Below are 24,513 nucleotides of genomic sequence, written 5' to 3'. Positions count from 1 at the left end.
CGTGGATATTTTGATAAATCAGTAACAGCTTGCACTGTACGTGCTCGACCATTGTCCTGCAAAATGGTGGTAAGGTGCTGCAGAAAGTGTCATCACTTCTGTCTCTAAGCTGGTCATAGGTTGTGTTCCAAAAATGAACAGCATATAGAGACAGAAGTGATGACCATTACGCCAAGTGGCTTCGACGTGTATTGTAGTTACTGGAAACCAATAAGCACGTAAGTCTGGGCACAAAGATTATAAATGCAGGATTGAAGGGCATCAGTTTTCAGTAATGAAAAGCATCGTAGCTGATAGCGACATCTCTTTACCGCTAAAAAAATATAGAAAAAGGGAGAAAAAAGCTTTTACAATAAGGTATTCCGCACATTCGTTGCAGACGCCTGTAAGCAGTTGTTTGACACGTATACTATCGGCGTTGTGCCAGCACCCCCTATAGAGGGGTGCTGGTTGTACAGACGCTGTGGGCAGTGCAGAAACGTCCACCTCAGGAGTACAGGCGTGTGGGGCAGTTCCGGCCACCCCCCCCCCCCCCCGCCCCCCCAATTACGCAACTGCTGCACACGACAAGACTGCCACGCCACGTCACTCACTTTCTCCTCGCTAATTACTACGCGGTCCAGCCAGGAGCCACGCTGCCTGGAAACCGGAACACACACACACACACACACACACACACACACACGAGAGAGCCGGGTAATCCATGACTACGCATGTTACCCCAGAAGTCCTCACTAACATACAGTGTCATACGGCCTCTAACCGCGTACTCGATTCGGCGACGAAGACAGAGAGCTCCAGTTTCTTTGGCTATACGATGTCCGGCTGCAGACACTGCTGATCAGATCCCATAGATATACCGAACTGCAGTGATGTGGGCAGTTATATTCCACTCGTTCTTCCACAAAATCGCAATCATTGTCTATGGGAATATGATCGATTGATTTAGAGGGCCAGTGGAGTGCCTGAATGTTCGCCAAAACTAGAAACGTATGCGTGCATCCCCGTGAAAGCGAATGTTCTCGTCTTGGAAAACGGAGACGTACAAAAATGTTTCAAATGGCTCTGAGCACAATGGGACTTAACTTCTGAGGTCATCAGCCCCCTAGACTTAGAACTACTTAAACCTAACTAACCTAAGGACATCACAAACATCAATGCCCGAGGCAGGATTCGAACCTGCGACCGTTGCAGTCGCGCGGTTCCAGACTGTAGCGCCTAGAACCGCCCGGCCACTCCGGCCAGTGCAGGCGTACACAAAATAATCATGAAGATGCACGAGGGGTAACGCAACACTGTTTCTTCTCGGCCCATTACGGTTGGAAAAATGCAGAATTTGTTACGGGTTATAATGAAATGTTCCCGCTTCAGCCTCTACAGTTTCATGGAGTTCCAGTACGTGGCGGCGCTATACGTATGTTTCAAAATGGCGTCGGTGCTTTCGAACCAGAGAGCTGTCATTGGAGTTCCTTTTGCTGGAATACCAGGGAATCGCAGACCGTCTACGGAGACCTGGCAGAGAACAAAAGCACGGCGAGTCGTTGGGCGAACCTCTCCAATCTCCTGTGCGCCGGCTGGCCGCACACAGCTATAATTTCAGCATGTTCGTCACCACAAAAATTCGAACGAACTACTACTTCTGCACCGACAAAGCAAGGCGCCAAACAAGTCTGCGCACCCGAGAAGAGCTTACAAAATTTGAATTGACTGTTCCTCAGCCACCGTACAGCACGGGTCTCGCACCCTCCGACTTACATCTGGGCCAGTGAAGAGTGCACACCGCTGGAAGCAGTACCTGGATGACGGGATGTTATTGATGCAGCAAGATCTTTGATCCGACTTTGAGCGAAGACACTGTTGGAGAACAGTTTTGTAGGTAAAAGGGTGGGGAATAATCTGGTGTATTCGAATCGTGAATAAAGCCGAATTGCTTTCAGAAAAAAATGTGTTGCTTTACTTCTCGAACTCCCCTCGAAGAAGAAAGAGTTGGTTGGTTGGTTGGTTGGTTGGTTGGTTGGTTTGGGGAAGGAGACCAGAGAGCATGGTCATCGGTCTCATCGGATTAGGGAAGGATGGGGAAGGAAGTCGGCCGTGCCCTTTCGGAGGAACCATCCCGGCATTTGCCTGGAGTAATTTAGGGAAATCACTGAAAACCTAAATCAGGATGGCCGGACGCGGGATTGAACCGTCGTCCTTCCGAATGCGAGTCCAGTGTCTAACCACTGCGCCACCTCGCTCGGTATAAGAAGAAAGGGGTACACTCGCTTACCGAGAACGTTGTGCTTCATGTTCACGGCAGACAAGGCCCAGGTATGGTGTGAAAAACGCCCTCGAGACAAGCACCTCTGGCGTGAACTGTAACCTCCACACACTTCGGCTCGATCGCCTCACTTGGCCGAGGCTGCACTCGACACCTCGCAGCATTTCAAATGAGGCGAAATGGTGAGCCTATGCGACTCATCAGTTACTGTGTTGTTTGGCCGATTGCGGATATACAGCCATATGTGGCGCGGCGGGCAATGGTCTTTTGCAGGGTACCCTAGTCCTACCGCCCACTGCACCGAGTTCCAGCGGAAATATTCGTTCGCTGGTTGATATGGACCTCTTATTCACTGACACCAGCAGTTCCTATCGGTTAGAAACCACCGACTGTCACTGATGAAGCACGAAAAAAGCATGCGGCCACCGTCAGTTAACGTGTTTCGCAGTATTACAGGATTCCGAATGACTTATTTCCTGTTGGACCATAGAGGAGCAGCGAAGACCTTCCATCTGCTTCTGTTGGGAGCCGAATATTTCACTTCACTTCCTGTATTGCCACCATCTTAAGGAGCTTCTTCCACCAATCTTTTGCGGGTGGCCACGTCTAGGTGTCGCTTGTGGGCTGCATTCAACTACTGCCTTTTCAATACGTCCTTGTTTGCATACTGCATAACAAATCCACCTGCATTTCCTTTCCTTTATTTGTTCACGGATTGGGCGCTGGTTTGTTATCTCCTAAAGTCCGTCATTTGATATTACAAGGAGCATTCCACACGTAATGCAACACTTTTTTTTGAGAGCAGTTTGGTATTCTTCGGCAATCCAATACACCATATTATTCCCCCTCTTCTGCCCATAAAACCTCCCTTTTTCAACAATCTCCGTACAACGCGACGGCATTACGCCGCATTACATGGAGGGCCCGTATGTCCGCATGGTACCACTGATTAATGTCGAAGCCAACGTCTTGCTGCATGAATAACCTCCCCATCATCATCGTACGGCTTCCCGCAGAAGGAATCCTTCATTGGGCCAAACAGATGTTAAGTCGGAAGGTTCAAGACCCGGGCTGTAGAGTGGTTGAGGAAGACGTTTTCGAAGCTGTTTTCGGGTGCGAATACTTGTATGAGGCCCTGCGCCGTCATGGAGAAGGAGAAGTTCATTTGAATTTTTGTGACGACGAACATGCTGAAGCCGTTTCCTAAATTTCCTGAGTAGCACAATACACCCAGTTGATCATTCTACCATGAGGGAGATGATCAAGCAGAATAACCCCTTCAGAGTCCCGTAAAAGAGTCGCCATGAATTTATTGGCTGCGCGTGCGGCTTTGAACTTTTTCCTCGGAGGAGAGATGGTCTGGCGCCACTCGATGGATTGCCGTTTCGTTTCCAGTTCGAAAATGATGAACCCATATTTCATCACCTGTGACGATGCTCAGCAAAAAAAATTGTCACCATCAGCCTCGTAACGTGCAAGCAATTCCGCACAGGTGGTCCTTCATTGTTCTTTATTGCTCATACACCTTTGAGTACCCCAACTACATCTGCATTTATAGTCCGCAAGCCACCCAACGGTCTGTGGCGGAGGGCACTTTACATGCCACTGTCATTACCTCCCTTTCCTATTCCAGTCGCGCGCGTATGGTTCGCGGGAAGAACGACTGTCTGAAAGCCTCCGCGCGCGCTCGAATCTCTCTAATTTTACATTCGTGATCTCCTCGGGAGATATAAGTAGGGGGAAGCAATATATTCGATACCTCATCCAGAAACGCAACATCTCCAAACCTGGACAGCAAGCTGCACCGCAGAGCGCGTGTCTTGCAGAGTCTGCCACTTGAGTTTGCTAAACATCACCGTAACGCTATCACGCTTACCAAATAACCCTTTGACGAAACGCGCCGCTCTTCTTTGGATCATCTCTATCTCCTCCGTCAACCCGACCTGGTACAGATCCCACACTGATGAGCAATACTCAGGTATAGGTCGAACGAGTGTTTTGTAAGCCACCTCCTTTGTTGATGGACTACATTTTCTAAGGACTCTCCCAATGAATCTCAACCTGGTACCCGCTTTACCAACAATTAATTCTATATGATCATTCCACTTCAAATCGTTCCGCACGCATACTCCCAGAGATTTTACAGAAGTAACTGCTACCAGTGTTTGTTCCGCTATCATATAATCATACAATAATGGATCCTTCTTTCTAGGTATTATGTCAAGGGTCAGTTGCCACTCCCTGCACCAAGTGCCTATCCGCTGCAGATCTTCCTGCATTTCGCTATAATTTTCTAATGCTGCAACTTCTCTGTATACTACAGCATCATCCGCGAAAAGCCTCATGGAACTTCCGACACTATCTACTAGGTCATTTATATATATTGTGAAAAGCAATGGTCCCATAACACTCCCCTGTGGCACGCCAGAGGTTACTTTAACGTCTGTAGACGTCTCTCCATTGACAACAACATGCTGTGTTCTGTTTGCTAAAAGCTCTTCAATCCAGCCACACAGCTGGTCTGATATTCCGTAGGCTCTTACTTTGTTTATCGGGCGACAGTGCGGAACTGTATCGAACGCCTTCCGGAAATCAAGGAAAATGGCATCTACATGGGAGCCTGTATCTAATATTTTCTGGGTCTCATGAACAAATAAAGCGAGTTGGGTCTCACACGATCGCTGTTTCCGGAATCCATGTTGATTCCTACAGAATAGGACGAGTGTGTCAGCACTACCCACAGAGACGTCCAGTTGAGCAGCGACGTGTTTGTTTGTGATCCGTCGATCACCTCGAATGAGAGTGTCCGCACGTTCCAAAACTACAAGAGCCACAGCCGTGAGCGGGGTGCCTGCACGTGGGATATCGGACACGTTTGCGTGATCTTTTTGCGATGATGATAGACGCCTCGCCCTACGACTCCACGTGCTTTTGTTCACTGCCAGGCCTCCGTAAGCACTCTGCAAGCGCCTTCTCTGAGGCTCCGTTTTCCCGCCGAAATAGACTCAACGACAGCTCTACTTGGAACGCACCTCCCTTCCAGACACAATTTTGAAGGCTACGCATGGTGCCACCACCCGTCGGAACCTCATGAAACTATACGGGCTGAAGCGAGCATATTCCACAATGTCCCACAGCAAATTCCGCATTTTTCCAACCGAAATTGGCTGAGGAAAAAAGGGTGTTGCCTTGCTTACTGAAACAGCATCTCTTGTAGACACTTTGCGCTGCCACGCCAACGATCGAGCAACTTCTTTTACAGTGTGCTCAGAGTCACGTCCAAACACAACAGTCCCTTCCTGCCGTTCTGCCACGCCGGCCCTTGTTGCAGCACTGAGTCCAAACAGCAGATCGGCGCGTACAGATCACCTCCTCCCACACCGTCTGCAGCGCTTCAAAGCGCCACGAGTGTTTTCCGTTGTGCGGGCTCGAACCGTAGCGTCGGCTTTGGGAGGTGAGCGTTTGGGTTATCAGCGGTGTGTTGCGAGGCGCAGCACGCGCCAGCCCGTCATCGCACGTTGATGCAATTTCCGGCGTCCCGGCAAAACCGCCGACATCTCTCCCGCTTTTTTCCCCCTTCGCATAAGGCAGCGTCTCACGACATATACACTTTTTGTAAACCAACGAACCATTGCAAGCACTCTAACTACATGTAACCAACGCCTTGGGACGGTAGAGTCTTTGTCCGCTATAATCTAAATCTTCACGTATTAAAAACTGGTTCTGATTTAACACAACAGCCATTTTCGCCTAGGAAATGAAACTTCTTTAAATTATAGGTCTGTTTTCATATCTTAATCGCAGTGAGTTAGTAGGTTTTGTCGGGAATAGCTTCCGCCTTCATATCTGCGTAACTATTGCACTCTACATCAGCTTCAGTCTTTTCTTCCCATAAACATCTAAAGTTACCGTTTGCGGAAAATTATGCACTGGTGACCTAAAACGTTATGCCTACTGCTCGCACTGAGATTCAATACCGTCTGGTGGTACGGATGTCGACTAACGCTGAACCAACTAATTTTCGATTGTATCGGTTTCTTTGTACGCTGGTTTAACCGCTCAAAATGATCGGTTTTCGAAATAACCCATTACGGTTTTTTATTCTCATTATTTCCTGTAATGGAAGTAGAAATCTAACGAAGACTGAAGAATTTTGACTATCACGTTCGAGATACATAGAATCGAAATATTAAATTAAATGGGCAAATAAAATTTAGTCCATCCACCGTTCGCTGCTTTTTTCGAAAAGTGGTAAGTGATTGAATACTACAGAAATACGACAGTATTCTAATTTTTTGAAACACCACTCATTGGGCATTACTAATAGTTAGTGCTAAGGGAGAAAACTAAGGCTGAAGGACTGTTTTCCTGTTAATTTGTCCGTTTTCAAAGGCTACAAGCAGATAAAGGCATATTATGTACACACAGGCAGCATATCAACAATTTTATATTTTATGTTATACTATGAATGAATTATTGTTGAGATTTTAATTTATTACTGTTACCATAATTTCCTTCCTATTTTATTATTACACGGAAACGACAAGACAAATCTTCAATCTTTTGAAACAAATGAAGCATACCATTTCATTTCACTTCTATGCCACTTCATAAAAGTATTTCCAGACTGGAGTTGGTGCCGCTCTAGAGACTTCCGGCGACGATAGCGGGAAACTACCGTATAGACCGGTGGGGAGTGGAGGGGTGGGGGAGGCAAACACAGCCACGACACTGTTGTCTTAGCAACACTGTACCAATTATACGCCACGTGCTAATTGCTTGTTTCTGTTGGCGCTGTTAATAAAATTGCACTGATCACTTTTCCCATTATCACAAGGCAATGCAAATATTACAAATAAAAATACTCCTTTTTTTAAAAAAAGGTTTATTTCAAAATGAAATATTTTAGCACTCTTTCTTTCTTTCTTTCTTTGCGCCTTTCTCCCACTTCAACGCGGCGTCGACCGTGTTATTACGGATTTGGCTGTGTTTGTTGCAGAGGGTGACTGCATGCCCTTCCTGCCACCACCCCGAGCCTCCCAGGATGTAAGTAGTGTACCCCTGCTGTCTGCGTCTAGCGTAAGTCATGACTTAGTGCGGACATTTTTCAGATGTCTGAGTCGTGTAGCTGAGGCGGTACGTGGGGACCAGCCTGGTATTCACCAAGCGGGATGTGGAAAACGGCCTAAAAACCACATCCAGGCTGGCCGGCATACCGGCCCTCTTCGTTAATCCGCCGGGCGGATTCTATCCGGGGCCGGCGCGCCTACCCGAGTCCAGGAAGCAGCGCATTAGCGTTCTCCGCTACCCTGGCGGGTGAAATACTTTAGCACATCTACTATGGCTAATTGATATTTTGGTTTTTTACTCGGTTATTAGGTGTTCGTTTTTCCCGCGCGCTGTTCGGGAGTGGAATGGTAGAGAGATAGTATGACTGTGGTTCGATGAACCCTCTGCCAAGCACTTAAATGTGAATAGCAGAGTAGTCATGTAGATGTAGATGAATAATAAGAAAATACCTGTTATAACCGAGACGAAACAAACACCGAAAAATACCGGTTATTCAGAATTAAAATATCAAAAATAGCTCTGAGCATTATGGTACTTAACATCTGTGGCCATCAGTCCCCAGACGTTGTTGTTGTTGCTGTTGTTGTGGTCTTCAGTCCTGACACTGGTTTGATGCAGCTCTCCATGCTGCTCTATCCTGTGCAAGCTGCTTCATCTCCCGGTACCTACTGCAGCCTACATCCTTCTGAATCTGCTTAGTGTATTCATCTCTCGGTCTCCCTCTACGATTTTTACCCTCCATGCTGCCCTCCAATACTAAATTGGTGATCCCTTTATGCCTCAGAACGTGTCCTACCAACCGATCCCTTCTTCTAGTCACGTTGTGCCACAAACTCCTCTCCAATTCTATTCAATACCTCTTCATTAGTTATGTGATCTACCCATCTAATCTTCAGCATTCTTCTGTAGCACCACATTTCGAATGCTTCTGTTCTCTTCTTGTCTAGACTATTTATCGTCCATGTTTCACTTCCATACATGGCTACACTCCATGCAAATACTTTCAGAAAAGACTTCCTGACACTTAAATCTATACTCCATGTTAACAAATATCTCTTCTTCAGAAACGCTTTCCTTGCCACTGTCACTCTACATTTTATATCCTCTCTACTTCGCCCATCATCAGTTGTTTTGCTCCCCAAATAGCAAAACTACTTTACTACTTTAAGTGTCTCGTTTCCTAATACCCTCAGCATTACCCGACTTAATTCGACTACATTCCATTATCCTCGTTTTGCTTGTGTTGATGTTCATCTTATACCTTCCTTTCAAGACACTGTCCATTCCGTTCAACTGCTATTTCAGGTGCTTTGCTGTCTCTGACAGAATTACAATGTCATCGGCGAACCTCAAAGTTTTTATTTCTTCTCCATGGATTTTAATACCTACTCCGAATTTTTCTTTTGTTTCCGTAACTGCTTACTCAGTATACAGATTGAATAGCATCGGGGAGAGGCTACAACCCTGTCTCACTCCCTTCCCAACCACTGCTTCCCTTTCATACCCCTCGACTCTTACAACTGCCATCTGGTTTCTGTACAAATTGTAAATAGCCTTTCGCTCCCTGTATTTTACCCCTGCCACCTTCAGAATTTGAGAGTATTCCAGTCAACATTGCCAAAAGCTTTCTCTAAGTCTACAAATGCTATAAACGTAGGTTTGCCTTTTCTTAATCTAGCTTCTAAGATAAGTCGTAGGGTCAGTATTGCCTCAGGTGTTCCAATATTTCTACGGAATTCAAACTGATCTTTTCCGAGGGCGGCTTCTACCAGTTTTTCCATTCGTTTGTAAAGAATTCGCGTTTAGAACTACTTAAAGCTGACTAACCTAAGGACATCACACACATCCATGCCCGAGGCAGGATTCGAACCTGCGACCGTAGCGGTCGGCGGTTTCAGACTGAAGCGCCTAGAACCGGTATCTTTTTTTTAACCATTCGGTGTTTCTCATCGCTACTAGGACGGCCATCTACGGCATTCTTCTGTAGCACCACATTACAAACTTCTTTTCTCTTCTTGTCTCAACTCATTATCGTCCATGTTTCACTTCTGTACAAGGCTACACTCAAAAAAGACTTCCTTACACTTAAATTTATATTAGATGTTAAATGTCGCTTTTAATCCAAGCGTGCAGTTTATATTCTTTCCACTTCAACCATCATAGGTTATTTTAGTGCGCAAATAGCAAAACGCATCTACTACTTTAAGTGCCTTGTTTCCTGATCTAATTCCCTCAGCATCACCGGATTTAATTCGACTTACTCATGTTCTACTTCTGCTGCTGTTCATCTTATGTCCTCCTTTCGAGACACCCTCCATTCCACGGAGGAGGAAGAACAGATTAGTGCTTAACATCCCGTCGACAAGGAGGTCATTAGAGACTGAGCGCAAGCTCGCATTAGGGCAGGATGGGGAAGGAAATCGGCCGTGCCCTTTCAAAGGAACCATCCCGACATTTGCCAGAAGCGACTTGGGGAAATCACAGAAAACCTAAATCAGGATGGCCGCACGCGGGTTTGAACCGTCGTCCTGTCGAATGCGAGTTCCGTGCGCTAACCACTGCGGCACCTCCTTCGGTGTTCCTATCCGTTGAACTCCAAGTCCTTTGCTATTTCTGGCCACTACAGTGTCATCGGCAAATCTCAGAATTTTTATTGTTCCCTTCTGAACTCCAATTCCCTTTTCCAAAATGTTCTTTAGTTTCTTTTACTGGTTCGTCAAGGTACAGGTTGAATAACATACTATAGGCTACAACGCTATCACGCTTCCTTCTCAACCACTTCTTCCGTTTCATGCCCTTCTATTTTTAGAATTGCCATGGTTTTTGAACAAGTTGTAAATAACTTCGCTCCCATTATTTTATTCCTGCTACCTTCAGAACTTACAAGAGAGTATTCCAATCAATATGAAGGTGGTACCTGTTCTTTCGGACATGTCCGAAAGACCTTCATATAGTTAACGCTAACCAGCCATTGACCTCCTCCTTCTGTGCTGATGCAAATGTATTGCCCGAACTCTTACGTGACTCGGTAACATAGTCTGCCGGAGTAACGAGTGTAATGGGCAGGGGCACTACGAATGTAGTGTGTGGACATTAAGTTGGGAATGTGGGTCTCACGGGGAGGTGCACGGGATAACTCCCTGCAGTCTCACTATCCTCTGTGCCCTCCGTGACTCAGATGGATAGAGCGTCTGCAACGTAAGCAGGTTCGAGTCCTGGTCGGGGTACACGTTTTCAACAGTCCCCGTTGATGTATATCAACGCCTGTCAACAGCGTAGGGTCTTGATTTAATTATCATTTTATTACAGTCAACGTTCCAAAGGCTTTCTCTACATCTTCAGATCGTATATGAGTCTACGTTACGCACATCTGGTATCGAAGAGTCGTTTATACCCACTACTTAAATGACAATGTTGGTGAATGGGAACAGGCGGTATCGAAAGCTTCGCTTAACACGATTCGAGATACTTTGAACCATTTTTTCCTGTAATTGAGTCTATTTTTAAGGAAGAAACTGAATAGAACAGGGATTTGAAAAGGATACACGAGACACTCAGGAAGTAATTGTATAGCCCGTTTAAAATACTTGAAGTTGACGCATGTCACTTGCGCTACAGTGTTGCCACATCAGCTGCCGGCTACCGTTCGGGTATAGGAGGCACACACAAACAGGACGGGTCACTTCGCAAACGCTGTTAATGTGGAGCGGGGAGCAATGCTGGAAGGGGCCGTCGCGAGGTGTGATGGAAGTGCGAGATGCTTTGTCGACAGCTGATTTTATTGACGTGGCCGATGACCGAACTGCGGCTGACGACGAGTTTCGTAGCGCTAAATAACCCATGTCCCAAGCTAAACATTACCTCGTGATGTGCAGTGTGTCCGAGAAAACGGTAGGTCAACAATCTGCGGTAAAATAAAAATCACGATCGCTTTGTTCACGGCGACTAAAGCTAACCTCTACGGAGCACACCGAAAAGAGAAAAAAATTAAGTTTCTGCGGTAAAAGCAAACTATAGTGTCTCACTATCATTACTTACCTAGAACTACCCTCACTATGGCTACACGAGCGGACCAATCCTCGTCGGCACTTGGTTGCAGATTATAGGCGACACAGGCAGATTCCAAACGAGAAGAGAGTCGTAGAAAGAAAAACAAGAGCAAAAAAATATATAAATATAAGACCAAAAGTACGATGATGAAAATAACGCGGCAAAAATTAGAAATAAAAAAGTTACATTTAAAACAATTAATTGAATAAAAATAATAATTTATGAGTAATAAGTATAGCACTACAGTCGACGAGATTCGAACTTACAAACTTCTACACGTTAAAGCTGTAATTTGTATACGCTAACCAAAGCGTTATGCCATGAAACTGGGTTAATTGGTTGTATTTATGAATATGGTGACCCAGTCGCAAAGATGGATTTTAGCCTTCAAAATTTCGGCTTCATGAAATGCCCAGCGAAGCTTATCTAATGTAAGAATGATTAGATCGTGACGCCGAGTCGCACCTTGTGCGGAAGTGTCGAGCAGTGTTTGCCTACTGCAGTGTGTGAAACACGTATTTCACTAGTATCGTTGTATCAGCGTGTTGGTTGGGTGTGGTTATGTGTGATGAAGTACGAAATGAAAGTGTCGGACCCATGATTCGGGATCCAAACACATCAAGAAAAAATGCTGAACAAGGAACTGGAAGTGAACTAACTGTTGTAACAGTTTGGCTGAGGTTGAGCGCAGTGGTTGAAGGAAACCAGCTACAAGTCGTGTAAGTGTCAAGTAATTTTAATCGGACTACAGGCACTGTGTGTAGCTAGAAACGGAGCACGTACGTTGATAGATGGAAAGGGGGCGTTCGGAAGCACGTCAGGGCGAGAGACGTCCTCTGAAAGTGGTGAGCGGGACCTTCCGGGTTGAAATATTCCCTCGCGTCTGCGCGCCGGCTCCGAAAATACCTGCGCCGGCAGGCAGACGTTGGCCCGCAGGTTGTCCGTCGGCGCAACGACCTGCACCGCTCACGACCACGCGCTTCACGAGCGATAACGTCGAGTCCCGACCGGCAGGGAGCCTGTCTAGCAATGCTAGACGTCTCCAGTTTCGAATCACACGAACGAGACTGCCCCAACTAAGCCCATCCATTGCACGTTTCGGAAGTTTAAACCTGGCTCATAATCGGGTGTATTAGTGTAAATTAATAAAAGATGTACGAGGTATGTCAACAAAGTTCCGTTTGGTTATATAAAACAAACGTGTACAGATACAGAAAAAATATTTATTGTACAAAAATCTACAACTGTTAAACTACTTTTCACATAGCTTCCGATATTTTGTAGGCACTTGTCACAGCGTGACAAGTTTTTGTATGCCTTCTTCATAGAAGATTGCCGCCTGCCTATTTAACCATGTGGTAACATAATTAAATCAAGGCCCTACGCTGTCGACAGGCCTTGGTATACATCAACGGGGAAATGAAAATGTGTGCCCCGACGGGGCCGCGAGTAATGAGTGTAGTGGGCAGGGGCAGCGCGAATGTAGTCTGAGGACACTAAATTGGGAATGTGGATCTCACGGGGAGCGTGCAAGGGATAAATCCCTGCAGTCTCACTATCCTCTGTACCCTCGGTGGCTCAGATGGATAGCCGGCACGGTAGCTCAGCGTGTTCGGTCAGAGGGCTATCTGCCCTCTGTAATAAAAAAAAAAAAACTGAGTTAATAGATCAACAACGAACTTAAAAGAGTGACTTACGACATCCACCCCGATCAGATGCAACGAACTAAAGCGAAAAAAATGTAATAAAGGATGGACAGAGCGTCTGCCATCCAAGCAGGAGATCCCGGGTTCGAGTCCCGGTCGGGGCACACATTTTCAACTGCCCCGTTCGTGTATATCAACGCCTCTTGACATCGTAGGGTCTTGATATACACTAATGACCATTAAAATTGCTGCACCAAGAAGAAATGCAGATGATAAACGGGTATTCATTGGATAAATATATTATACTAGAACTGACATGTGATTACATTTTCACGCAATTTGGATGCATAGGTCCTGAACAACCACCTCTGGACGTAAAACGGCCTTGATACGCCTGGACATTGAGTCAAACAGAGCTTGGATGGCGTGCACAGGTACAGCTGTCCATGCAGCTTCAACACGATACCACAGTTCATCGAGAGTAGTGACTGGCGTATTGTGACGAGCCAGTTGCTCGGCCACCATTGGCCAGACGTTTTCTGTTGGCGAGAGATCTGGAGAATGTGCTGGCCAGGGCAGCAGTCGAACATTTTCTGTATCCAGAGAGGCCCGTACAGGTCCTGCAACATGCGGTCGTGCATTATCCTGCTGAAATGTAGGGTTTCGCAGGGATCGAATGAAGGGTAGAGCCACAGGTCGTAACACATCTGAAATGTAACGGTCACTGTTCAAAGTGCCGTCAATGCGAACAAGAGGTGACCGAGACGTGTAACCAATGGCACCCCATACCATCACGCTGGGTGATACGCCAGTATGGTGATGACGAATACACGCTTCCAATGTGCGTTCACCGCGATGTCGACAAACACGGATGCCGCCATTATGATGCTGTAAACAGAACCTGGATTCATCCGAAAAAATGACGTTTTGCCATTCGTGCACCCAGGTTCGTCGTTGAGTACACCATCGCAGGCGCTCCTCTAGTACAATATATTTGTCCAATGAATACCCGTTTATCATCTGCAATTCTTCTTAGTATAGCAATTTTAATGGACAGTAGTGTATGTAGATGTAGACAAACGATTGAAGTTTCCTGCCGGCGATATAGCTACAAATCTCACAAGTATGACGAAGCGCAACACACACAGCAGCAGCTTAGTCGGACAAGGTCGCACTGCTCGACACACCCAAACAAGTTCTCTCACCGAACAGAATTCCGTAGCTCGTCACTGATTGGTTGTAGTTTTACGGCCGTAGCTGCACATCGGTGCATTTCAGACCTGTATTTACTTGGAAAACATTTCACCCGGTTCGATGTACCCTACCCTGCTCTGGTCTCACTACCAGTTTTTTCTGCTCCCAGTGTAGTAAGACTTGGGAACGTGATACAGTCGGTTATCGGTGACAAAAGTTTTTGCATTTTATGCATATTTTTTATATTTTCATACAAAGAAAATATTTTAAAGCTTTTTTCAGAACATAAAAATTCGTAATGAGAAGCAGCACAGCATTAAGAATTTTAAACTTCTTGTAGCTGGGATTCACAGCCATAAAAATTTTTACAACATCATCATCATCATCTTTACGTCAGTGACTGTTATAAGTTTTTTTGACACTATTGCAATTTCGGGCTTAGGCCGTTATCAAGTGCTGATATTACGGCCATGTCAACGTAATGTAAGCTGACACATTTGTATGTCACTGTCAGTACTGTTCAATACACTCGTGACTTTGTTACACAGTGCGAGCACACGTATTCAAACATCGTAAAACAATATAACTTACGGATTATGTTGTTTTTACGATGTTTGAATACGTGTGTTTGCACAGTGTAACACCGTCACCAGTGTATTTAACAGTATTGACAACGACATACACATGTGTCAACTTACATTACGTTGACATGGCTTAAAGCCGTAATATCAGCACTTGATAATGGCCTAAGGCCGAAATTTCAATAGTGCAATAGTCACTGGCGTGAAGATGATGTCCTTCAAAAAAATTAAGAGTTTTGTTTTCCGTGTGCCGCACAAGACAACAGTAAGCGTCCCTTAACCCCCCTCCCCTCCCCAACGTGTTCTGGTGTTCAGTGGGCTGTCGAGTGTGCCACGAAATTTTGGTGTCTATTGTCGCCTTTTGTTGCGTCACTTGATAGCGTAATGGTCGTTATTCGCGACTAACTCAGAGACACTGAGTGTCACACGAGCAAGTGTCTGGTGAGCAGACAGGCAGCACCGTGCATTTCTGAAAAGAATCGTCGGAAGCAGTAGCAGCTGACTCGTTACGAGAGGAACTCCCCAACGTTGCCAAGCCTCGGGCGAGAGCAGCTGAAGCGTGTGACATGCAGCTAGCAGCAGGACACAGACAACTGAACGTGTCGCAGGCTTCCCTCTGCCTCTCGCTGTGTAAGAGGCACTGTTCACCCACCTCCGTTCGCGAATGTCACTGTCAGCCGCAGTGTAAACACGATAGCAGCAGTCATAAACATAACGCTGGGAACAAAAATACTCATTCAACAAAATTTCCCTGCACCACATACTTACCTTTGTACACTCTCCGTACACCCCCAAGAACATACGTTTTTCATATTAGGTGCACTGTGCCCCAACTAATGCCAGGTACTCCATATCAGCGAACTCAGTGCTCATTAGACACCGTGAAAGCTGAATGGGCCGCTCCGTGGAACTCACGGATTTAGACCGTGGTCAGGTGATTGGGTGTCACTTGTGTCATACGTCTGTACGCGAGATTTCCACATTCCTAAACATCCCTAGGTACACTGTTTCCGGTGTGATAGTGAACGGGAAACGTGAAGGGACACGTACAGCACAAAAGCGTACAGACCGACTTCGTCTGTTGACTGACAGAGACAGCCAACATTTGAAGAGAGTCGTAATGTGCAATAGGCACACATTTATCCAGACCATCACACAGGAATTCCACACTGCATCAGGATTCACTGCAAGTACTATAACAGTTTCGCGGGAGATGAGAAAACTTTGATTTCATGGTCAAGCGGCTGGCTGCTCATAAGCCACACATCACGCCTGTAAATGCCAAACGAGATCTCGCTTCGTGTAAAGAGTGTAAACAGTGGACGATTGAACAATGGTGGTGGTGGTGGTTAGTGTTTAACGTCCCGTCGACAACGAGGTCATTAGAGACGGAGAGCAAGTTCGGGTTAGGGAAGGATTGGGAAGGAAATCGGTTGTGCCCTTTCAAAGGAACCATCCCGGCATTTGCCTGAAACGATTTAGGGGAATCACGGAAAACCTAAATCAGGATGGCCGGAGACGGGATTGAACCGTCGTCCTCCCGAATGCGAGTCGTGTGCTAACCACTGCGCCACCTCGCTCGGTGATTGAACAATGGAAAAGCGTTGTCTGGAGTGACGAATCGCGGTACACAATGTGGCGACCCGATGACAGGGGGTGTGTATGGCGAATGCCGAGTGAACGTCATCTGCCAGCGTGTGTAGTGCCAACAGTAAAATTAGGAGGCGGTGCTGTTGTCGTGTGGTCGTGATTTTCATGGAGAGGCCTTGCTGCCACATAATGAGAGAGGGCAAAATACTGAGAGGAAAAACCTTAATCGCCTACTACGTTTTCGCCGTTCATTCGGTAGAACTTCAGCATCAGGTATGACGTTTTAATTTCACTACTAACTCTGTTCGCCACACATTACGCACACAGTGTCTACGTATATCACTGGATGCACCTGCACAATTATATCACGGTAGGACACACGGTTCAGCAGATATGACGTCAAACAATGGGATACGTGAAAAACTAGTTTTTCTTAAAACGCGGCGCAAATTTCCCAGAATATACAGTTGTAGTGTTTGATAATCAGAGCACTCAGTGACTTGCAACAAAGGTTTACACATCATTTCAAGTATTGCCTAAACTTTTTTCTCGCTTACGTGCTTAACGTCAGAGATTTAACGCCTTAACTCAAGAGTCAAATCATCAGACGTCTGTAGCAGTTTTATACATGTAAATTCCACTCTTTAAAGTCTAAGGGGGTCAATTGTTATTAGGTGTTGGACTATTCCTTCATGAGGTTCTTATTATAGCAATCAGAATACTTTCCGAAGCTTTCGGTAGCAAAAATGGTTCAAATGGCTCTGAGCACTATGGGACTTAACTTCTGTGGTCATCAGTCCCCTAGAACTTAGAACTACTTAAACCTAACTAACCTAAGGACATCACACACATCCATGACCGAGGCAGGATTCGAACCTGCGACCGTAGCAGTCCCGCGGTTCCGGACTGCGCGCCTAGACTTTCGGTAGCATTATTCTCCATTACAGTGTTGTGCAGTGCAGTACAGTTTTTGTCTGTTATAATTATCCGGGCTGTTATGCCGTGGTCGATTGATGAATTCTGTGTCAATTCCCAACGTTTCGTCCCCGTCTGCGGAGGACATCTTCAAGGGGGTCTGTAGCGAGCCAGTGGGTGTGCTGGACCTTCCATCGAGCTACAGACCCCCTCGAAGTTGTCCTCCGCAGACGGAGACGAAACGTTGGGAATTGACAGAATTCATCAACCGAGCACGGCATAACAGCCCGGATAACTATAATGAACATGACATTTCCGGCCGTGAAAGTCTACATTTTAGTGAAGTTCTTATTTAATGCTTGATACAGATCGTGAGAACTTCATCTTTGAAATAATACGGATTACTTGGAACTGTTTCATGTCCGAGGCTGCGGAACTCATAGTACGAATTTTAACCAAAATCTCTATCAGATCGCGTATTTTGCGGCCCCATTATGTCTGTTGTACTGGCTAAATCACAACAGTCGGGATATTCACGTTAGGCCTCTACTGCGGTCACTTCACCCCAGCCAAATTAGCAGAACTGATATTATTAGTGGACTGTAGCGCTCGGGAACTGGTGGTTGAGATTATCGCAATTAAATCCAATCGTTCAGCATAAACAGCAGCACCGCCGCAGAAGTGAAGAGCGACGAGTACGTGACCGGAGTGTGAGTTGCACGCTCTACATGGGCTTGTAACTGGGACAGCTTCATCCCGGTATTATTTTGACCGGCTCTGGAGTGTTACCAGAGCGGAAACTACAACGTCCGGCGCCAGCTCGCGGCCAGTAATTGGGAACGGGCAATGAAAGACGGGCCGCGCAGCCTACACGTCTGTTGCTGCACCAGCTCAACTCGTACGGCCGCCAGCTCGGATGGTCATGGTGCCCCTATCTATCGGTTTTATGCAGCCCGCAACGCCCTCAAATACACGCGCAAGATTTTCCTACTCTCTCGCTCGCTATGCGCGAACTATTAGCCCTACAGAAAACAACTGAACAGGACCTGTTCGTGATTAGTTCGATCTTGTAGGGCGATATGATTTCGATAGAGACCGTAGTTTTCGAATTACGCGAGAAAAATGTATGAAAATGACCTTCATACACGTTTTTCTCGACTAATTCGAAAATTATGGCACAGCGAAAACTTACCCCAGAACAAAATCGAACGACATTAAATTTTCCGCAAAAAAAGTCTAGTTCATTTTTCCTGTAGGACTAATTGTTTGCTTGTAGCGAGCGAGAGAATACGTAATTACCGAGCGTGGTGTTTGAATGTGTTGCGGTTTGCACAAAATCCATAGGTAGGTGCTGCCAAATCGCCCTGTATGTAAAGGCAGGGTCACGGCTGAGGTTGGGGGTCCTGTCCTATGGGACCTCTCTCAGCTGCTGTGCCAGCTATGTTTGGCAAATTTCAGGCCAGTACAGATCTCTCTCGAAATTCACACAATGGCTCGTGCAACGTCAAAAGTGTTTAAATATTTTGTAAACTGATCTGTCTAAAAGTAAGAACCAGAACACAGTAGAGAAACATTTAACACACCTCGTTTACGATCATTCAAAGGTGCATCAAATGTTTCTCTAATCTATTTCTTACGACGAATCAGTTCAAAAAACATTTGACAAACTTTTTTTCAGTTTTTTATTTTCATGTTTTGTTCAGAAAGCGTGACCTCTTTGACACACTATTTATTTTATAGCGTCTTTTGTTCTCGAAATGTCACGAATTTTAATACTTGAATCGAAAGAAGCCATTTAAAAAATCAAATACCTGACCAGTGCAACTACACCGTGGCGAGATGAACTTTTTGACAGCTCAATTAGCTTCCTAGCCTGTTCTGTTCTGTAACTGCCATAAATTTACTACTTGAATCTAAGGAAGCCTTCTGAGAATTGAATACTGCACCAATTTAACTTTTTGTGAGCGTTATGACTAGGCTTATAAGAGAGAAACTTTTTGAGACTTAATTTAGACATGTATAGCCTTCTTTTTAATTCAATTTTCCCTCAAATCACTAATTATATTTTTCTTAATTACCACGATTACTTACAAGCAATTAATATTTTTAACGTCAGGTTAGTCAATTTAGTACCCCATTTGTCCATTTCTCATTCTTCGTTTGCCTGTGAAAATTCAGGCAAACATCCATTCTGCAGTTTACAGGGAATCTTGTTTTCGTTCGATTAAGACATTTGGCCAAAACGAGGTCCCGAATAAGCTTATTCGAGTATACAGACAACAGTCCAGTTACACAGTCAAGTTACGCGAGAGTTAAACGAATAGCCTATCACGATAAGACAAAGAAAAGGAGCCCTGTCACATACAAACACGTTGCTATTAAAAAGATAAAATCGCCAGATCCAGCTACAGGGGGGAAACGAAATCTTATGGCACTTAACTGCTAAGGTCATCAGTCCCCAAGCTGACCCACTACTTAACCTAAATCATCCTAAGGACAAACACACACACCCATGCCCGAGGGAGGACTCGAACCTCCGCCGGGATCAGCCGCACAGTCCACGACTGCAGCGGGGGGAAACGAAAGAATGATGGGAATTTATTAAACTGTGGCTGGAGAACGTGACGTACGTAACACAACCCACAATTATAGCATTAGAATATTTCGAGAAGGATAGATTGTCAAAAGCCTGGCGAAAATTGAACTTCTGAAGATAGCGGAGATAAAATACATGGAGCGAAAGGTCACCTGTATTATAAGACCACAACTCTGTGGATGATCATACATTTTCTATGTGTTTTACGAAGTTTGTTTCATTAGTTGTGCTGAATATTATTCTTGCAAGTATGTTGTCAAATTGCAAATGCTATTTGGTATTTAAGAAAGAGAATGCGCATGGAATGTTAACATCTTGTAAGTAGACACGCTGGCCTAGTGTCAAAGAGTGTAATAAATTGTAAATGCATTATCGCTGGGCGTGTCGAGCGTGCAAGAAAAGATTCGCGAGGAGACGGTTAGTGTCGTTGGTTGTGCGTATTCGCCGGTGTGGAAATAAAAAGTCTGTTTCCGAAATGCGAAGCAGTGAAAACTGAAATGGTTGTTTTGGCGGATGTTTAATATGGGCAAGCTATGTGTATGGCATTTATTGAGAACAGTACAAATGCAGCAGGAGTAGCTCACATAACATCAAGAGTACTGTGGGCTCTCGTTATGGAACGAAAATCAACCTGTGCCCTATTTTACCGCTAAATGAAGCCGTTCGACAAACCAACGGCATCATGAGGTGAAGTAAGATCTAGGCTTTTATAACTAGAAGTTTGATATACTGATATGATGACCTGCCGCTCTCTAGAACGGAATTAGAATTATATATTAATACCTTCCGCTGCTGACGGGCGTTGATATATATCAACGGGGACATGTGAAAATGTGTGCCCCGACCGGGACTAGAACCCTGGCTCTCCTGCTTACATGGTAGACGCTCTATCCATCTGAGCCACCGAGGGCACAGTGGATAGTGCGACTGCAGGGACTATCTCGCGCACGACCCTCATTCTCACCTTATATGTCCACACACTACATTCGTAGTGTCCCTACCCAACACACTCATTACTCGTGGAAGTAAGAGTTCGGGGTATATGTGTGCATCCGCACAGAAGGAGGTAATGGCCGGTATTGCCAGAACTGTGTACTGATATGGATATGGTATCTGTTGTTTCGAAGATGTCCTTGGTCTACGGTAAGCTGTCGAAGTTGACTGACTATAGGGAGATATTAGACAACTTAGACAAAATTTCCAGTTAGTGTGATAAATGGCAGATGGTCTGAAATGTGGAAAACTGTAAGTTAATGCTAATGAGTAGAAAGGTCAAACCCGTAATGTTCGTATACAGTATTACTAGTGCCCTGCTTGACACAGTCAAGACGCTTATATATCTGGGCGTGACGTTGCAACGCGACATGAAATGGAACGAAGGCGTGAGAACCGGCAATGGTCAACATCGGTTTACTGGTCGAATTTTAGGGAAATTGCTTCCCATAGGCAGGAGAAAGCTTGTAGGACGCTGGTGTCACCTGTTCTGGAGTACTGCTCGACTGTTAGGAATCCGTATCAGGTCGGATTGAGGAAGGACATCATGGCAGTTCAGAGGAGGGCTGCTAGATTTGTTACCGGTAGGTTCGAACAACACGTGTTACGGAGACGCTTGGGGAACTCAAATGGGAAACCCTGGAGGAATGCTGAAGTTCTTTACGAGGAACATTGTTGAGAAATTTGGAGAACCGGCATTTGAAGTTGAGTGGCGATCGATTCTACTGCCGCCAATATACATTGCACATACGGAGCACGAAGATACGAGAAATTAAGGCTCATTCGGAGGCATATACTGGGCGAAAACCGACAAACTCTGTGAGGTTGCAGGGGACATCAAAACAAATATTTTTCCCTAATGTCATCTGTACCTACGACGAGTATTTAAACCGGGAGAGGAAGATTTCTGTGGCGCCAAATTAATTAAACCAACACACAGTTTTCCATTTTTTTATGACCAAGACACAACACATTAACACAACCCAATTTCAATTACAGTATAATTTCAAAACTGTCTCCATTGACACGTAAACAAAGGTTACACCGTCTGGCACGGGCAAAAACCCCAGGAGTATCTTCACTTGTTCCCGCTGCTGCTGCTACTATCCGGGCAACCAGATCCTCTTCTGATGCAACAGGAGTTGTGTAAACAGGGTTGCGCATCTAGCCCCACACAAAAAAGTCCAGATGGGACATATCTGGGGATTGAGCAGGCCATGGTACAGGACCACCTCTGCCAATCCACGTTTCTGGGAACCGTCAGTCCAGGAATCGACGCATACGAGGACCGAAATGTGCCGGCGCCCCGTCATGTTGGAACCACATGCGCTGTCTTGTAGGGAGCGGGGACGTCTTCCAGCAATTCTGGCAAAGTTCTGGCGAGAAAATTGTAATAGCGCCTACCATTTAATGGCCTAGGTAGCAGATACGGCCCAATTAAACAGTCCCCAACAATACCGACCCACACATTAACGAAGAACCGCACTGATTGAAGGATCCCGCTCCACATGCTGCAAGACAGCTTCCTCAAATTGCAGCGTTCTTACCGTGCGACGGCGTCCCTGTCCAGGTAATTTGCTAAATGACCCGGTCTCACATAGACGTTAGTACACAGCAGCAAAGGTCGTATGATGCGGGATACGGCGATTAGGATACTGTTGTTGATAAACCCGCTGTGCAGCTCGTCCGTTGTGGTGCGCTACGCAGTACGCACCAACCATATCAGTGTACTCGCTCCAGGTGCATCGTTCCATTAGTAAACAGAGACAATGCACTACTACGCTGGTGGACAGCAGTTGCCTACAACTGAAGAGCGTAATACGCCCTCTAACAACTGAAGATCGTAATATGGCCTCTAAAAACTGACGAGCATAATACGGCGTCCACCGGTTTAAATAATCCTCATACGAAAAAATGACATTAGGGAAAAATATTTATTTTGATGTCGCCTACAACCTCCCAGAGTTTGTCTGTTTAAATACTTTTCACCCTGTAGACAATCGTTTTTCCCTCGATTTGCGAGTGGATCTGGAAAGGAAATGACTATTAGTGGTGCAGTGTACCCTCCGGAGTATCTATGTAGATGGAACGCCCCAACACAAAAACTCCTTACCACCTTTGTGTGGTGATCACACACACCATTAAGAACCATGCCTCGCCTTTTGTGACGGCCAGGGAAATCGTAAATAATGGTGACGCCATTGTAATTTTTGTTGTTGTTGTGGTCTTCAGTCCTGAGACTGGTTTGATGCCGCTCTCCATGCTCCATGCAAGCTTCATCATCTCCCAGTACTTACTGCATCCTACATCCTTCTGAATCTGCTTAGTGTATTCAGCTCTCTCTACGATTTTTACCCTCCACGCTGCCTTCCAAGGCTAAATTTGTGATCCTTTGATGCCTCCGACCACGTCCTACCAACCGGTCCCTTCTTCTTGTCAAGTTGTGCCACAAACTGCTCTTCTCCCCAATTCTATTCAATACCTCCTCATTAGTTATGTGATCTACCCATCTAATCTTCAGCATTCTTCTGTAGTACCACATTTCGATAGCTTCTATTCTCTTCTTGACCAAACTATTTATCGTCCAAGTTTCACTTCCATACATGGCTACACTCCATACAAATACTTTCAGAAACGACTTCCTGACAAATCTATACTCGATGTTAACAAATTTCTCTTCTTCAAAAACGCTTTCCTTGCCACCGCCAGTCTACATTTTATATCTTCTCTACTTCGACCATCATCAGTTATTTTGTTCCCCAAATAGCAAAACTCCTTTACTACTTTACGTGTCTCATTTCCTAATCTAAATCCTCAGCATCACCCGACTTAATTCGACTACATTCCATTATCCTCGTTTTGCTTTTGTTGATGTTCATCTTATATCCTCCTTTCAAGACACTGTCCATTCCGTTCAACTGCTCTTTCAGGTCCTTTGCTGTCTCTGACATAATTACAATGTCATCGGCGAACCTCAAAGTTTTTATTTCTTCTCCATGGATTTTAATACCTACTCCGAATTTTTCTTTTGTTTCCTTTACTGCTTGCTCAATATACAGATTGAATGACATTGGGGTCTCATTCTCTTATTATCTTTCAATAAAAGTGTCATTTCTATTTGTGACACTGCGCATTTCTTTCAATTACCTTTTGTCCTATACTGTATAAGTTCTTCCCATCTCTAGTTCAAGTTTCATTGAGCTATGTTATTTCGCACTGACACACCATGCGAATGTTATTTGCGTCCTCAAATGCTGTGTACATGAAGATGTGTTTAAAAGTGACGAACAACCGGTCCGGAACAACTTTGTAATAATTATTCTGACAATAACTGTCGTTGCCATTATCAGAATAAACGCGACGCGTCAGTGTGAAACAACTCGGTCTGCTCGCGTTTCCTCCCGCTGTTGGAACACTGGCTGGGCGGAACTTTTTTTTCTGGGCTGTTGCCTTCCCCGCAGAAAGTATCCGTCCGTGGCGCGGCCCGACTACGCCACTACGGCGCGGGACTCTCGGCAAATATTTCTCATCGCAGTCTGGCCAATCCCTGGGGGTGCGGAACTTTCTCCTGCACTCCCTTCTTCTGGCATCCTCATGAGCCCGGCGCCGCCGAGGGAA

General features: G+C 45.5%; 1 protein-coding gene across 5 annotated transcripts in view; it reads right to left on the bottom strand.

Moving 5' to 3' along the window:
• The window catches only part of LOC126106489 (protein sprint), a 555,062-nt gene that overhangs the window by 252,670 nt on the left and 277,879 nt on the right, over positions 1 to 24,513 (bottom strand). The window lies entirely within an intron of this gene.

This window comes from Schistocerca cancellata, chromosome 10, assembly GCF_023864275.1.
Source record: "Schistocerca cancellata isolate TAMUIC-IGC-003103 chromosome 10, iqSchCanc2.1, whole genome shotgun sequence".
In the NCBI taxonomy this organism is placed as follows: domain Eukaryota; kingdom Metazoa; phylum Arthropoda; class Insecta; order Orthoptera; family Acrididae; genus Schistocerca; species Schistocerca cancellata.
Note: the sequence above shows the minus strand (reverse complement) of the source record. Positions and strands in the feature narration are given on the sequence as shown.